The sequence below is a fragment of the Aythya ferina genome, assembly GCF_964211825.1.
Source record: "Aythya ferina genome assembly, chromosome: 3".
NCBI classification, from domain to species: domain Eukaryota; kingdom Metazoa; phylum Chordata; class Aves; order Anseriformes; family Anatidae; genus Aythya; species Aythya ferina.
The window spans coordinates 22,145,617-22,162,814 of NC_140298.1; the positions used below are offsets into that span (position 1 = coordinate 22,145,617).

The 17,198-nt window shown below is 44.3% G+C and overlaps 1 long non-coding RNA gene across 1 annotated transcript in view; it reads right to left on the bottom strand.

Moving 5' to 3' along the window:
• LOC311433651 overlaps positions 1-15,367 on the bottom strand; it is a 124,945-nt gene extending 109,578 nt beyond the window's left edge. The window contains exon 1 of the long non-coding RNA XR_014690873.1: positions 15,276-15,367. This is a non-coding gene — a long non-coding RNA (uncharacterized lncRNA). The remainder of the gene's footprint in view (positions 1-15,275) is intronic.
• Between the last annotated feature and the right edge of the window lie 1,831 nt (positions 15,368-17,198).

Below are 17,198 nucleotides of genomic sequence, written 5' to 3' on the forward strand. Positions count from 1 at the left end.
TCCTTTGATCATCCACAGCAATCTCCTTCTGTGGGTTTTAAAGTGTATTACAAAGGGCACCAAGCATCATCAGCCTCAATTTACAAGCAAGAAAGAAGAGACAGGGGGAGACAAAATGATTAGCAAAGCTGCATAATACGTCAGTAGAGAGATGATAATATAGCACACACTTCCCAATACAAAACCAGGGTCTTTATCTATTAAGTCATGCTAATAGAGGATCTAGTTTATCACTCAGATATCAAAATAAATCTGTTTTTCTTCCCAGGCAGAGCTTTCAGAGGGAACAAACTCCAAAAGTTTCAGAAAGAAATCCCAGTTGAAATGGAGGTTTAAAAAAATAAATAAATAAAAAAAAAATAACCAAGAAAAAAAGTAATAAACAAAAATAACGTGGTGCAAAGTACCTGTAACAATCCCGTGTGGCCTCTACAATATTTAAACCAGGCTTAGATCCATAGTGAAATTTCATACGTGAGCCTTACCTTTAACTGGGCAAAGGCTTGTGGAAGCTATAATTTGGATATCTCCTGGTTCCTTTCTCCTCCTTGGGGAGGGCTTCCTAACTAGACAACACCTTCTGCTGCATACCCTTATGGCCCCTTCTCACAGATCAGGTTGTGTCCGTACCTCATGGTAAGTTCTCCCAAGAGGAGGTGGCCCCAATTCCAACCACTTGGCATTGCAGGGCAGCCGTGGCCCAAATTTCCAGAGGTTAACTAGAAATCAGAGCAGTCAATGGCGCTGTGCACAGCTCCATGCCTTGCTGTGGGGCCAGCTACCCCATGTTCAGCCCACCAGCAGTTATTACCGCCTCTGTAGGCTTGGCTGTGTGTGGATCCATCCTTTGGGTACCAAAAGCCTACCTTTGGGATAGTCAGCTATGGTGCTATGTCACAACCGACTTCAGGGACTGCTGGGACCCTACATGCTCTCAGAGCGGGAGCAAAAATAAGGAATTAATTAATTTAAAAAATATAAAAATCCGGCCTCACAGCTGAAATTCTTCATGTTTCTATGGTCAGGTACAATACCATGTGCTGACCTCAGGATGCATGGGTAGGAAAAGGAGGAAAGTCTGATCAGTTCATATTATGTCAAGCAATCATGTAATTACTCAGTTTAAAATAAAATCAGACTAGTACAAATAAAACACTTATCTAATATTTTACACATCATTTCCCCTGCTCAGAATCTGTAGCAGTGCCTTACACTGGTGTTAGCCTTTACAATTAGTTCAATTTCCCTAAATTTCAGTGGGCAACATACTGGCTATCATAAACCCTTGTAATTTATGCAGAGAAAAGCCTGATTAATTAATCAGTCCTTTTTTATTATTATTATTTTTTTTAATTTTATTTTTTATAAGCACAGAAGTGGAAGGGAAAGTGGAGATACAGAAGCACTCCAAAAATCAGTAAGGAAATGCTATTTTTAATATAAAAAAAATAATGGCTCACAGTGTAATGCTCAAAGTCAGGACTTAAAAACTATTTTCTATTTCTGCTAGCAGAGTAGTCACAGCTAGGAAAGCTGGAGAGCCCACTGCTTCTTGTGCATCAGCAATGAGCTTATTTATATAAGCTGCCAAGTGTTAATATATAAAAAATCGCAGCATGCATAGTTTGTAAACAGGCAGACAATGCCAAAAAGCCAGTAATATAAACACACACACACACACACACACACCCCATCTCCTCTGCGAGGGGAACGGGAAATACAGCATGCTGAGCTACCTGAGCCTTGCATGAAGAAATGCCTTCACCAGTCAAATCTGAAACTGCCAGATAAATGTTCTCCCAGGCGCGCACTTGCACATCAACATGACATCCCGTGGCAGGCTGGGTTAGCCTCAAGTGCTTGCTCTTACCTGTTTGTGCCACGCCATTCTACATTGTCCTTCCACCCCTTCATCCAGCCCCAGGAGCTAGACGGGTGCTTCATGGCACATGCATGAGGCCTAGAGGAGCGAGAGGCCTTTGCCTGGATAAGCTGCTGGGGTAGCACCTTTCTGCCTGTCCTCGCCTGGTGGTCAGCACTACACCCCTCCTATCACCTCAAGTTTTCCAGTCGTTTTCTCCTGAGTTGCAGCAGGGGTACAGGTTCTGCCCGTGGATGTGGGGCACTGCTACGCTATTCACATTTCCTTTTCATATTGCACACACAGACATAGGAACAGCGGTGCATTTTTCTGTGTCACGATACATATACCACATGGCCAAGCTACCATTAACCCCCCTGGTCTCCAGCAATTCCCTAGGGTGCTGTTATGTTTAAACTTACAATCCAACTCTTCTCCTTAGATATTTCCCATTCATCTAGAGAACCACAAGCAACAGCTTTTCCCTGTCAGAAGAATGTCTTGGCCTGTATTCTCTTTTTACCAATAAATTTCATTGGGGATAAAGCCTTAACATCCTACTGACATTTTGTTTTCTTACGCCCTGCTATTCCATGGTATTATAATTGGAAACATCTCCAGCCATGGTCACTGTCCCACCGAAACTACAGAGCTGCACCTGACACCATGTGGGCTCCTTCTTTAGCACCAGTGGTCGAGGGGAGAGGACACAAAGCTCCTGCTGTGACAGGCAGGATATGCCCACTGTGATTTCCTTTCCTGAAGGTGCATATGAACATTTGGCTGCCCTTCATTTTAGGTTTTTGAGATGTTCCTCTCCCCAGAGGAGGTTAAAGACAGCTTGGAGACCTGGGTGGCAGCTTCACTGGCAGACGGCATCTAAGGTAAGTCAAGTTGACTAGGTCTTTCCTAAGGATATCAAAACCTTAAATTGTTTTAGAGTCTGTTGAGCTGCAGCTGGTTAACTAAGTCTGGGGAGCAGGGCTGAGTCCCTTTCTTGCTGGGTGGTGGTGATAGGGCTTGTTCACACCTCACAAATGAAAAGTTTTTCCATTAAAAAAAAATAAGTTAAAAAGGCATCTGTATTTATTTGCAATGACAGTTCCATAAGAGCTGCCTAAAGCGATATTAGGAGTATGTCTACATGGAATTTGCTAATCATACCTAAAATACATATTTGCTTCTCCTGAGACTCATTAACAGGGCTGGGGACAGATGGGGCTGAGGCTGCACTCCTTTATGGCTAGGTGGGAAAGCGAGCTCTGCCTCCTGGAAAGGCTTGAGAGCCACTGCCATAACGGACTGTGATTTAATGTTAGGAAAAACTGTATCCCCTCAGTAAATGTACTTGGACTAGATTTTATGTAAGTAAACACAGAAAAACCTCACTCATTCTTATGTCACTAATCCACACACCTCATAATTCGCACAGGGTGACGGGAGGAGAGAAAAATCAGCACACCATTGATTTCCAGCCAAAATGTAGCACTGATTTCTCACTGTTAAGATTTCTGCTATTAATTTTCTACACTACAATAGTGTTTACTAATATACACAAGGCCACACACAGACCCTGTAAGTATTTGTTGCCTTTGATCTTCATTATCTACTGTGCGTAACTAGATGCCTCTATACAGGCAGACATAGAGGCACAGCCTTTTTTTGTCAAACTATATTCTAATTGTTGTAATTAAATAAAACATTATGCCTTTTTTCCTGTATTGTTTAAGCTCAAATATTTTTACAAATCGGTGTGTACCGTCTCAGCATATTTTAAGAATAAGGTCTTTCTTTGCATCCTTGTGCATTCACTACTCTTGGAAAGACAGTGCTGTCATAATCTCCTCTGCTTTTCCATCATTCCCTCTATCCACAAACATTTCAGAAGCATCAAGTAATTCAGCCACTGCTTTCTCACAGCTGCCTCCTTACCAACTGTGAGAGCATACTTCTATATAAAAAAGAGGAGTCTTTGAGGAGGTACGGGAGTCTGAATGCACAAAAGTGCAGGGTCCCTTGATCAGCAAGAATACACACACACAGAGCCCCACATAACCCCCCAGACGTCAGATCAACTGAGTCATATGCAGGCACTTGGTAAGCTTCCACTTCATGAAGCAATGGATGTGCTTTAATCATCCATTGGCAGTACCCAAAAGAGTGTCTGCATAAGCAGGAAAAAAAAAAAAAAAAAAAAAATTAATTAGTTGCTAAACCTTTCCCAAGAACCACATTACCCGCAGACTTAATGATCTCATCTCCTGGTTGCCGGCTTTTTTGGGTTCTTCTTAGCAACTTCTGATTCTGGGAACATTGCTTTTTTCATACACAGGCACATAATTCTCAAGGCCAAGTGGTAACATCCACTGAGTTCAAAGCTACTGTTCCATGAGTATACCATCATGTTACAAAAAAACTCTCAGCAACCACAAATGTCTTATTCCTCCTGAACTGCGAGACTTCAAGACTTCATTTCTTCCTTGCCATCAGTAGTCCTAAACAAACATACCCACTAAACAAGCCAAAACAGAAATACCTACCACCAGGTTTCCAAATGCCCCTGACCCTGGAAATTTTGCTGCTAGGGTTGTGTTATGGGAAGAAGAGAAATGTTAGGGCAATCCTGACATCACTGCCCCACCACCTGTATGTGTGTGTTTGGTAGGAGAGTCTCTCTGCCTATTCAGCAAAGTCAATCACAGAAATTTTGCTGTGGCAATCTCCTGCACCTGGATATTCCTCCCACCAACACCTGCCTTGCCCTACCCACACTTCTGCTGCAGACCCAGCAGGAAATGGCTTGTGCTGTCAGTCCTGATGGGTCCTCATCAGAGCAGCACTTTCGCATGATGCAGACATCGGTGTACTCACACCGTTGGGCCAGAGGCAACCATGGCATTTCATTTGGTGGTAGCACAGTCCCACCCCCTTCATGATTGCCCCGGGACAGATGTGGAGAAAAGACTTGGCTCTGCTTACTATCCAGCAAGCTAGTTTTTAAAAATTTCTTTTAATTCCCTTCAACCCTTTCTCAGCCCAACTTGTATGCCACTCAAAAACTCTACCCAGCCCTGCCTGGAGGCAATTACTATGGTCTGGGTTTGTATCAGGATTTATGAAAAGGCTTCTATATATTCTGGCAGCAGATTTATTTGTTATTTTTGTATAACATTCATAGACTGCAAACGATCACTGAGGGTGAGAGTGCTATTGCCAAAGAATTTCCTCCAGGTTGGCTGCAGCATTGTATTACTTTAAAATAAATAAAAGGAATGGTAGCTCAGCTTCCCTGCCCACAGACACAGGTTATGAACAAAAATGTCTTTAAATGAAAACAATACAGATCGATCCTCCAACTCATTAAATTGCTTACATATTATTATTATTATTTATCTATATATTTACATAACAGAAAACTGCAGGCCCTAGCCTACAACTGGGTTTTGCTGATGCTGAAATTCATTCACAAGTAACTGATGCATTTCACACATGCTACAGGTAACTTTCAGCTTTTGGAAACTACCTGTCTGGATTGGATTTGAGTAAGTGATCTGACAATGCAAACAGGGCTCATCCCATTACCCTTTTGCTGAGCCATTGGATTGCCAGAAGCTACAGAGTTAACACCCAAAGCCAAATTAGTTTCCCAAGTATGAGTTTAAAGACCATGCTGTTCATTAGGAAGGGAGAAGAACACAGGAATGTGATGCTTCAGGGATTAAATTTTTCAGGTTGTAGTAGCTTAGAAGCAAAGAATGATGTTTATTTCTTCGCAACTTAGAAGTTAAGTTATTCATTGAAACTTCAAAACCCAGTGTTGCTATCTGGATTGCAACGTGGTAAGGACATAAAAGGCTCAACACAATTACGGTAAAAATGATGGAAGCTTATTAATAAAATAATTGCATTAAATAATTATATCCTTCTTTGGATTAAAAAAAAAATCCTTTAAAGTATTACTAAATATGCTTGAAATAAAATTAGTCAATCAGCCACCAAGTTATGCGGTTAGGATGACAGAAAGCAGGCTAGCTAATTGTGGAAGGTTATTGCTGTGAGATTCAACCTCAGGGTTAGCTAAGGAGAAGATGATGAAGGATTAAAGCTGAGCAAGAGCAGAATAAACAGTGTGAACCTACCAGCAGTGGGGAAAATAATGCTGTTGGTGGATCGAGGTGAGTCAGATTGCAAGCATGACCCACTGTCTGCACTACTCATGGAGACATGGGCTAAGTAAGCAAGTGATTAAAAAAAAAAAAAAAAAAAATGGTGCTAAACACAACAAAACTTGAAACCTAGATTTATAAGTAGTTACTTCGAAATAGGTACACAAATTTTGGCTTGGACTGCCAAAATTAGTGAGTAATTTTAAAAGCATGGGTACAGAGAGACAGACTTATTTTGTAATCATTCCAACACTGTCGTTTTGATAACTAGCCTGGAATTTGAACTTCTGCTTATTTATTTTCTGGGTTAGAGTGGGACTGATAAGAAAGAAAGAAAAAAAAAAAAAAAGATCATCTTTTCTGAGAAATACTGCCTTCTGTCTGGAACAAAGTAATCAAGTGTGCAGAACTTAATAAGAAGGCAGGAAGTGGAGGGATATCTAGAAAAACAAAGAAAAGAAAAAGGGCATTTTTCTTTACAAATTATCTCCAAGTTTCCTTTTCCAGAACAAAATCAGAACTTGAGAAGAGGGGCAACAGGAACCAGGTGTGTGGACCCCAGTGCCACGAAAGCTTCAGCTTCAGGCATTTGAGAGCTTCAAGGTTTTTGAGAGGAGCAGGTTTAGAGGCTTTTACTTTGTAGGAGCTTAGGGGCTTTGGGCACTTCTGACTCAAGACACTGTTAAAAAAAGAAAGGAAGATAAGATGTTTAAAAGGAAATTCACAAATTCATCAGACACCTGGACTTTGGTAGAGGATGTGGAGCTAAAAATATGAAAGTACCACCCTGTCTCACTAGATGGTCAGTCTTGAAGGGTTGAGGATGCCCGTGTTCCCATTGCTGGCTCACCAGCCTAACAGGTGGGACATCTTGTCCTTCATTTTCCTGGTTTCTGTAATTACGTTTGTTCAACTATGCCATGTTAAATATTCAGACAAGCTCTAAGTGGGGTTTTCCAAGCAACTATATGCATCTTTTTCAAAAACATGCAGAAAATTCCATGTCACAAATATATTTTTTTTCTTTCACTTTCTAAAAAATTATTCAAACTGCTAATTGCGAGGACAGGTTTGAGGAAATTAGATTGCTAATACTGTGGTCACAGGTCTGCAAAAGTTGATAGCAACTTTCAAGATCGTGCTATAAACCTCTATATAATAATTCAGAGGAGAAAATTGTAGCTTTATCCATGCAAAACCGTAACTAGGTGAGTATACTTTTAATAAACAAGACATCATATTCTGAAATTTACATTTTAACACAGAAATGTTGCTGAAAAACTATTTTAAATTATGCCTTTTACCTCATCAGTGAAATGAAACAAATTCCTTGGTAACAACGTGCACATGCTCTTTAAAGAAATAAAAGGTAAATTGCCAACTAAAGAATATATATGTCAATTATCAAGATATTAAAGTCCCTTTGCGGCATATTTCACTTGCTTCTCCACAGGAGTAGTTTGATCATCATTACTAACAATTTTGTTATTTTCAACACATTTCAGATAATTTTCTTATATTGCATTGCAGGGCTTTGTACCAGCTTTTGCTGCTTGTTCCATTTTATCACAGAAAAAACAGCTTCAACATATTGCTTTCTTCTTTTCATGATTTTCTAAACTATGCTAAACACCAGACTACCTTTAATTTAGCACTAATCATCTTTTGTGAATACCTAAAGCCTTTTGTTACATTTCTGAATGACCATCCATTATGGATGAAGGCATGGGGGTCATATAGCTGAAAGAAAACAGGAACATTTTTCCCAAAGATGGGTTAAATGCTCTAAATTATAAAATATGCATGTTACTCCTTTATCACTAGCCTGATTTCGGCACACCTTGATTTCCTACTTGCAACAGGGAAAACCAAGCTCAGAAAGAGCATGACAATTTGGACACAGGGTTGTTGGCACAGCCAAGTGCTAGGAAAGCTGAGCTGAACAAGTCAATAACAGCTGATATGAGGCCTTTTCCACACACACAAGTTTTGATATTCCCTACTTCTTGAATTGCTCTTTGGTCCTTCAGAGCACTACATTGATTCAGTAGCATTACATAGTTTCACAATCATATTAATCACAGAATCACAGAATTTTCTAGGTTGGAAGAGACCTCAAGGTCATCGAGTCCAACCTCCAACCTAACGCTAACAGCCCTCCACTAAACCATATCCCTAAGCTCTACATCTAAGCGTCTTTTGAAGACTTCCAGGGATGGTGACTCCACCACTTCCCTGGGCAGCCTGTTCCAATGCCTCACAACCCTTTCTGTAAAGAAGTTCTTCCTAACATCTAACCTAAAACTCCCCTGGCTCAACTTAAGCCCATTCCCCCTCGTCCTGTCACCAGGCACGTGGGAGAACAGGCCAACCCCCACCTCTCTACAGCCTCCTTTAAGGTATCTGTAGAGAGCAATAAGGTCACCCCTGAGCCTCCTCTTCTCCAGGCTGAACAAGCCCAGCTCCCTCAGCCGCTCCTCGTAGGACTTGTTCTCCAGGCCCCTCACCAGCTTCGTCGCCCTTCTCTGCACCCGCTCAAGCACCTCCATGTCCTTCTTGTAGCGAGGGGCCCAAAACTGAACACAGTACTCGAGGTGCGGCCTCACCAGAGCTGAGTACAGGGGGACGATCACCTCCCTAGCCCTGCTGGTCACGCTGTTCCTAATACAAGCCAGGATGCCGTTGGCCTTCTTGGCCACCTGAGCACACTGCTGGCTCATATTCAGCCGACTGTCCACCATCACTCCCAGGTCCTTCTCTGCCTGGCAGCTTTCCAACCATTCCTCTCCCAGCCTGTAGCTCTGCTTGGGGTTATTGCGCCCCAGGTGCAGGACCCGGCACTTGGCCTTGTTAAACTTCATGCAGTTGACCAATGTTCTTGATCAATGTTCTTGATCTTGTTAATAAGCATTCCTACCCCGCTACCACATGCAGTGTCAAGTGCTCTTCAAGCACTTTCAGGACAAATCCAGAGATGTGCATCAGCATTTATGCTTTAGGCTCCTTTTTGAGGACCCCAACCTAACTTGTCCCATCTGCACTTTGTACAAGGAGCACTGAGCCCTGAAACATAACCAATCTTTTCCCTTCATTTTATAGGGGAGGATGCTGAAGATGAGAGTTAAGATCACATTTGAGCACATAAATGTCTGCCAGCCCAGAAAAAGAAACAGAAATAAGGAAACTTCCCCTAACATGGGTGTCAACGTGAGATCACAGACCAGGGAGAGCAGTCCCTACGGCAACCTCTGTACTGGCTGGTGGATAGGATGGTCTCCAGGGAAGGAGCTGAAGGAGCTCATGTTCCTCAGATCAGAAACATGGAATTGCTGTAGCCACAACACTGTCCTCGGGAGCATGGCTTGTTTCTTCTTGGTGTTGGCTTGGAGCTGATGGTTTCCAGGGGTCCCAGCTGGGCTGGATCCTCACATGCAGATCCAACACTGAACACCCAGCCCAAAGACATGTCAGGAGTCCATAGCAAACTCAGGAGGAAAGGAGAAGCCACATTTCCCAAGATTCCTTTATGTCCATCTCTTACTACTTTCAGGATATCAATTGAAGGCCTTTGCCAGTATACTTGAATGCTTCTAGCCTGAGTAGTTCAAAGGGGATCAGGCAAACAAACATTTGGAAGGAAAAAAACCAAAAACAACAACAAAAAAAACCAGCATAGAGTTCGTTGTTAAAAATTGTCATTTAGGAGGGCTCTGACTACAATGTCCCCTAATACTAGGAGGCTGAGGAGAGTAGTAGTTTTGGTGAGCCTGAAAATCTAGGAAGCTTATGACTTCAAAATCTGTATAACAAACAAGGCAATTAGGAAAAGCTCCACTCTCCACACACATTTCCAGTTTGCAATAGTTGCTATCTGGGAATGTTATCCATTGGAAAATATTTGCATTCCCTATTGGAAGAAACATCATCATTTCAAAAACTGCCTGCACCAAACCATTTCAAAAATGGTTCACTTACAGAACCAAAATGTTTTCACAAGAGTCAGCAGCAACTTTATTTCATTTTCAATACACATTCAGAACATTAAGTCCTTCTTTGGAATGAAGAATTGAAGGGTTTCATTGCTGAAAAGGTCAAAGTGAAACACCCTGACCTTATCAAAAGGGCTTCTTTCCAGTTATTTTCTAAAAAAAACTTTATGCATTCCATGCAATGCTTTGCTGTATTGAAATGAATCATTTTCCTAATGAAAATGAAATTATTTTCCTTTTTGCTATAGAAAGAAAAAGTCATTCCAAAATTTTTCATCAGATCAAGTTAAAAGACAATTATCTATGAACACAAGGAAAATAGAGTAGATCAGCCTCAGTTGAGCACAAAGGGGTGTTTAGCCTTGACACCCACCCAGTATGGAAAATTCTAGCCCCAAATAGCTGAAGTTCAGCAAAGTTATAAGGAACTGAAACATGACCCTTCTCTTGGTAAGTGCAAGGAAACCACAACAAGACTGACAGTCAGCAGAACTGTGACAAAGTGCCCATGGCCTCTCCTTGAGGCAACAGAAGTTTAATCTTTGGGACAAAAGGATTGCAGGGAGGCCAAGATGGTTTTCAGGTGGACAAAGCTGCTGCTGGGTTGGAGCTCCAGCCTTGTCTTGCAGTAGTGGGATGTCCACTAGACCCAACTGGCTTCGGTCACCAGGGACACAGCTAATCCTCCTGGCCCTTGCTGGGAGGCTGGAGACTCCAGAAGGATCTCAAATCCTTGGATGGGCACAGTCTCCAGAGCCTTCTGCAGGTATCATATCATCCACAGGACTCAGGAAGACGTCAATATTTTTTCCCCCAGCTCTACTACCAGGATAATGAAAGGCAGCTGTGTCTCAGAGCACTGATTTTGTCTAGATAAACACCAGCACACCACTTTATTGCAGGCCTCTGCATTGATCTTCAGGGTCACACAGCTCTCCCCACTGCAGACAGAGAGGGACTAGGGTGGAATTTTGGCCATGTAAACTCCCTTCCCATCTGGGTCACCTTTTCCATCTGTCTGAAACAGACCAGTGCTATCAAAGAAATGTGTGAAGCAAGATTATTGCTTTGCTGCAGCCCAAGTCTGAGCACCCATTTTTTTCCCCTGGTCAGCAGCTCATCCTGAGAGATACAGCTATCGATTACCAGAGGTGGTGTTCCCAACTCCCCAACATGCAGCAGGGATCCTGGGATGCACCTCAAACCCAGATGAGCTTTTCCTCACTTCTGCATCCAGTTTCCCCTGTATGTACCATCCTCTCATTCTCAGCATCTCCCCCCACACAGTACTTTTCATCAAGATGGTTATGCCTTTTCCACCCTCCAATCATTAAAAGTCTTGAAGTCTTTCACCTTAAAGGTGAAAAGGAAGCAAAGAGGAATAGCACCTTCAGCTGAAATGGAAAGGAGAATTTTAATGAGCAGAACATCGCGATTCTTTGGATGTAGGCTATGTGCCTGCAGTGCTCCTGAAAGCATCTGGCAGCTAGAAATGTAGGCTCAGAGAGGCTAAAGAGGCAAAAATACTATAGGATATCTCCTTGGAATCTCACAATGATCCAGAAATCCTTTTGCCCAGTTTCTCCATACATGACCCTTGCTCTGACTGACTGCAGTAAGTCACAGTTCCTCTGCTTCCTCATGCACCATGTGTGGTCATCTTACTGAAAGCAAGGCAAAGGTAGCAGGAGTTTATTTACTTAATATCTCAGTAGTTTATCAAGCCATATCCAACCCAGTCATCCTGGGAATTCACCTGAAAGGGACACAAGAACCAGAGTAGCCTGGATTCTAACTTGCAAGGAGCAGCTCTTCCCACGTTGGTGAGAGGGAAAGGGCCCAGCTCTGCAGAAGACTGCACTGAGCTGGGCTGCTGTGTATCAAGTAGCTGCAGCTGGCTGTGACCATGTAGCTGGCATATTCCCACCAAGTCAGGGTGTGCTATAAGATGCTGCTGTCTAGCTTGAGCATTCAAAGCCAGTAGGCTACGTGCCATTAAAATGAGAAAAATAGACAAGGAAAGCATTCCCAGCCTTCAGCAGGCATGTCCCAGAAACCAGTCTCTTGCCTGAACAATGCTTAGTGATTTGTGTGCCATACGGATGCAGGAGACTAAATAGCCATGTAGCAGCCAAAACATCAGCACCATCGCACCTGTATCGGCCTTGTCTCTGTGATCCCTGTCCTTGCACAGCTTCCCTCCACCACATAGGACCCACTGCTTTGACATGGCACAGCCTCCGCTCCAAGCAGGAACTCTTTACCAGATGCAAGGGGGAACAAGACTGCTGAGGATACTGGTCTGGTGGATGAGGGAAAGGCTGTTGATGTAGTAGGGGGATGGTTGGACCAGATGATCTTGGAGGGCTTTTCCAACCTTAATGATTCAGAGACCCCATCTGCCCCACCCTCTGCACTCTCTGCTGGGTAGCACCTTGCTCTGGATTTCTATTGTGAGGATTTCAGGAGGATGGCAACAGTACTGAGTGTTGTTAAAGAGTCAGGTTCCATTTTCAGGAGAAACTCACACTGCCTCCCTCAAAGAAAATTTCTGCAAACGCGGTTTTGACTGGAGTCACCGAGGACAACAAGAAATCAGAATTTGCTCATGAGCAGTTCCAGCTGCAGCCTCCAGAAACACTTTTTGAATTTGCCCAAGAAGAAAGGAAATAAGGAACAGAGAAGAGCATGGCAGCACATGCCCTTCACACGGCAGCTCTCCCTCAGTTACAACCCTGGCTCTGCAGCCAAGGCCGGAGCAGGTGCAAGGCCCTGCCAGCTGCGGTGCCCCTGACAGGTGCTGGCGCTGTGCAGCTGACGGTGGCTGGCAGCGGCCCGGCCTCCCTCCCAGCAAGGAAAGCTCGCGGCCCCACTGGTCCCAGCAGGACCACCTGTCTCGCCCACGGTGGGACCTGCCAGGCCTGCACCCTTTCACAGCCAGGCACCCCAAACTGAGGGTGCACCACACACACACCCCAATCATCTCCCAAAGCCCTGCAGGTCCCAGGCCGTCGCCGCTGTACAAAGCCACCCTGTCAGGCGAAGTCCCTGACAGGCAGCACTGGAAGTTCATCTTTTCCAAATACGTCGAAAACAGAAGCCCAGGGCTGGATGTAGGTTTGCTGAGATCAGGGCTATTCTGGTGCAGACAAGCTATGTGCTGCTGATAGGGAGGATTAATGAGTCAGGCTGCTCATCCGTTGCAACCAGAAACAACTCTGCAACTATTTTGGTGCCATTTCTCTGCAGAGATCTTGGGTTGCTTATCAGCCCCTTCCCCTTATATATCTCCCTGTAATCGAGGCTACGTTAAATATAGGGTGGCAAACTGGCAGCAGCACCATTTGCACACACTGCTGTGTTTAGAGCCAAGGTGCAAAGGGCCATTTGCTAGTGCCCACTCGGTAGTAAAAGGGGTTTGGAGAAAGGCACTAATAAGTCCTCAATGTCACTTAATTGAAGCTAAAATTGTTCAGTGCATACGGGAGAGCCAAGCACACTGTGGACCTAGTTTGCCTTGGCTCTAGCGAGAAGGACCTCAGCTTCTGAAACTCCAGCCAACTGCCACATTTTTTGGCAACCTGCGGAAGTTTTAAGAAATGGCTTGTGGCATTAGTACGGCAAAAGGAGTCCTAGCTCCTGTGCTCCATTCCTTACTTTGCTCTTGACCAGACACATCTCTCACCTGCAAAACGGGAAGGACAATGCCTCTGTAAAGGATGAGGTCTTGCCTCATGCTTCCACGGTGTTATTTACAAATGTGGGTGACACTTAGGGGCAGAGAATGACCCCTGAAGAAACCTAATGCCATTTATTGCAAACATACTAGGCTTTATACAGAGCTGTAAACATTTTATTTGCCTAGACTGGAAAAGGTTACGTAAATAAAACTGTGCACCAAATCCCCAACATGCCTCAAAAACACAGAGTAGCAACCGGGCTCTCACTGCAAGCTTTCCAAGATTTTTAGTGATGTTACACAGGCAGGTTCAGTGGAGTCAGCTGGCAGCAGGCATCCAGTGCATGAGTTCCCATTCCAGACTGTGTCAGGGAGCCCAGACCAGAAGAGCCCACCCTGGTTTGGTTCCTCCAGCAGGACTAACATGTGAAGCATGGCTGGAGGCCAGACCGTGACCCGGCTGTCACTGCAGCCCTCGCTACTCAGGGAGTGCGGCTGAACACCAAGGAGGGCTCGGAGAACAAGCCCAGGCAGCGTGCTCCTCAGCACCTTTCTACCTCCTGCTGGAAATGAACCACTGCAACCTGCTGTCAGTAACTGCAAAAATCTGTTCTCAGTTGTCAGAGGCAAGGCAAAGCAATCTGAGGCAGATGCACAATACTGCACCTGAACTGCATATGTTTAATAGAGCTTTCAGATGGACATTACCAGGGACCAAGTTTTGCTCAGGACTGTTGGACAGACCTTTGAAAACAAACAGCTCTAGGCAATTCCTCAGCCCAGCTGCCAGTATCTCACCTTTTTTCATTCTAGTATCCCCTTTGATCACCCCAATGGATTTAACAAGTGACCAGAACATGTTCTCAGTGAAGCCCCTGCCTATGCCTCTAACAGGCATTCTGTACCTGCACGTACCTTGCAAACCCAGTGGCTCTCTATTCAGAGTCCTTGCACCACAGACAAACCTCTGGTCATCCATATGACCCATCCACAGCAATGACCGCGGTGTTCTACAATCTGATCTTCTTTAAATGCTCCACCAGTGCGTGCCAGAAGTGCAACTGGATACGAAAACCTCAAGTGCCAGACAGCTCCTTCACCTCTCCACGACAAATAAATCTTCATGATAAATCCATGCTCTCCTATGTCACATCTTATATATAGACAATCAAAGGAGCTAAGGTGCAGCAAGAAGTGTGAAGTGAAGGCATATGTGTTAAATTACATTTATCCTCTGGTTTAGTGCTTTCATCTGGCTGAAATAGTTTACATTCACAATGTTTCAGCTTTACTCCCTGATACACACGAATTTCTTTAAGTGTTTCCGTACTGTACCAAATTCTCCCCATCACAGATACAGCACCTATTATCCCCAGGAACTAAAATTCTGGTTGTTTTTCCCTGTCACCGAGATGAATCCAGCCCTGAGGTATGAGCTCCCTGCCTCTGTGCTCACAGGGACAAACTGTCAGCACCCAGGTACATAATGAACAGGAGGGCCTGTCATGATGAAGGGTTTAAGCCTGACTAGATCCAAATAATTTAACAAAAGCTCTGAATTTGTGAGGCAGACACCATACCTCTGTGTACTCCAGGCTGTTGACTCCATTAAAATGCAAGGAGAAGATCAGCCACTGAGTCACTGTCAGGTCTCACGCTGGTTAAGTACTGTTACAGCCCGTTTCACACCTGCCAGGCCTCCCCATCCTAGACAGCACAGACTGGAGAGACCAGCATGCTACTCAGCTGGTTATCGTAAGGTGTAATTACAACACCCACACAGCACCCCTTGCTTCTAGTAACAAAGTGGCTCCAAGCAGGAGGTCTTAGTCTCTGGCCTCTCTGGGAGAAATGCTTTCTGGACAATGCTCAAATCAAACCAGGAGCCCAACAGGGTACCTGAAAACATTTATGGATTGTTAAGAATGCCTCATACCTTTAAAATGACTGGTTTTAAATCTCTTTTCTCTGGTCTGAGGAGCAACAGGGTTGGAAAAGATGCAGAAAACAAACAAATCAAGACAAGAAAGGAGCCTGCTGCTCCACCTTACGCTCCACTGGAACAGGAGACGAACAGAGGGAGAGGAGGAAGAAAGCAACCACTCACCAGAAGCAGCGTCCAGCTGAGCAGACTGATTAAAATTGCACCCATCAGTAGGACAAACAGAGGCTGGCAGCACCAGGGACCACTCCTTGGACCACAGCACAGCTTGAACCATCTCCCTCCACTGCTGGCAGAACACTAAGTTGTGCTTGGGGGAAACCAAGGGCTCCAATTATCAGCTACCAATTTCAGGCTGTGCTGAAACCATTTGAAACCTGCTCATCCATCACCACCTCTGTGGTACCTACAGGAACAGCAGGCAAGCATGCCACAGGAAAGCAGACACCTGCTAATGAGCCAGCCATCAGCCACTCGTTATCTTTGATTACCTCCTTAACTCAGTCAGGAGATAGCGTGCTTTATTTTTGTCCTCCCTCCTGAATCAGCATCTTCATTTCCTGGGAGACTTTGCTGCTGGTGGTGCCCATGCCGAGAGCCAGCTCGACAGTGGCCAGTCAGGACTTGAGGCTGAGACACTCCCAGCCTCTTGGGCACGTTCCCACAGCCCTCGTGGCTCCTATCTCTGTCCCATCAGCTCCTGGGAGTGCTTTTGGACACACCTGCCTACAACCAGTGGTTGGCAGACCTTGCGACCATACAGTAACAACGCGCTCCCTCTGTAATTGCTTCACCATGAAGCCTTCATAGCCCACACCTGCCAAGTGAACAGGTGAGGGACCTCTGATTTGTTTTTCCCCAAAGGAAATTGAGTACAGCAACACAGATCTTGAACTTAGTCTCCCCTTTCTCTAACTCAGACCAGCAAAGAGCATTCCTAACCTCTCTGTCAGCTACTGATGCGACTCAGGTGTACCCACACATGGAGAACAGCTGAAAAAGGTTGAGCCCAAGTGCAAGGGAAGGGGGAAGGAGACCATCTCTGCTAGGGGATGTTCTTCCTCCTGGGGCATTCAGATTTCCAGATGGTAAAGGGTGCTCCCTCTATCGAGCCACTCCTCAGCCCCAGAACGGTCAGAGCCTGAGAGGTTTTGATGCCTGGGCACCGCTCGCCACCAAGGGCATCTCAGTGAAGGGACCAACATAGGAAAGAAAAAAAAAAATCAATTCCAGTAGAAAAATAATTTAATAAAGGGATAAGTTTCAAGAAAATATCTGTATAGTAACAACATTTTAAGTAAAATGTCCACAAAAATATACATGTCTAATGTGATTATACATCAGTTTTCTGACAGGTCCTGTTTTAAACTTGGTTCAGTCCACATTGGTTTTCATCTAGGAAAAACCTTCACATCTACCAGGCTTCCTGGGATATATCAGTTTGCACAACAGAATCATACGAGAAACGTTTTCTAGCTCATTTTAGGCTCATACAAATAAACTTTGATTTGGAAACAGTCAAGATCAGGTTATACCATATCATCAGGAAAAAAAAAAAAAC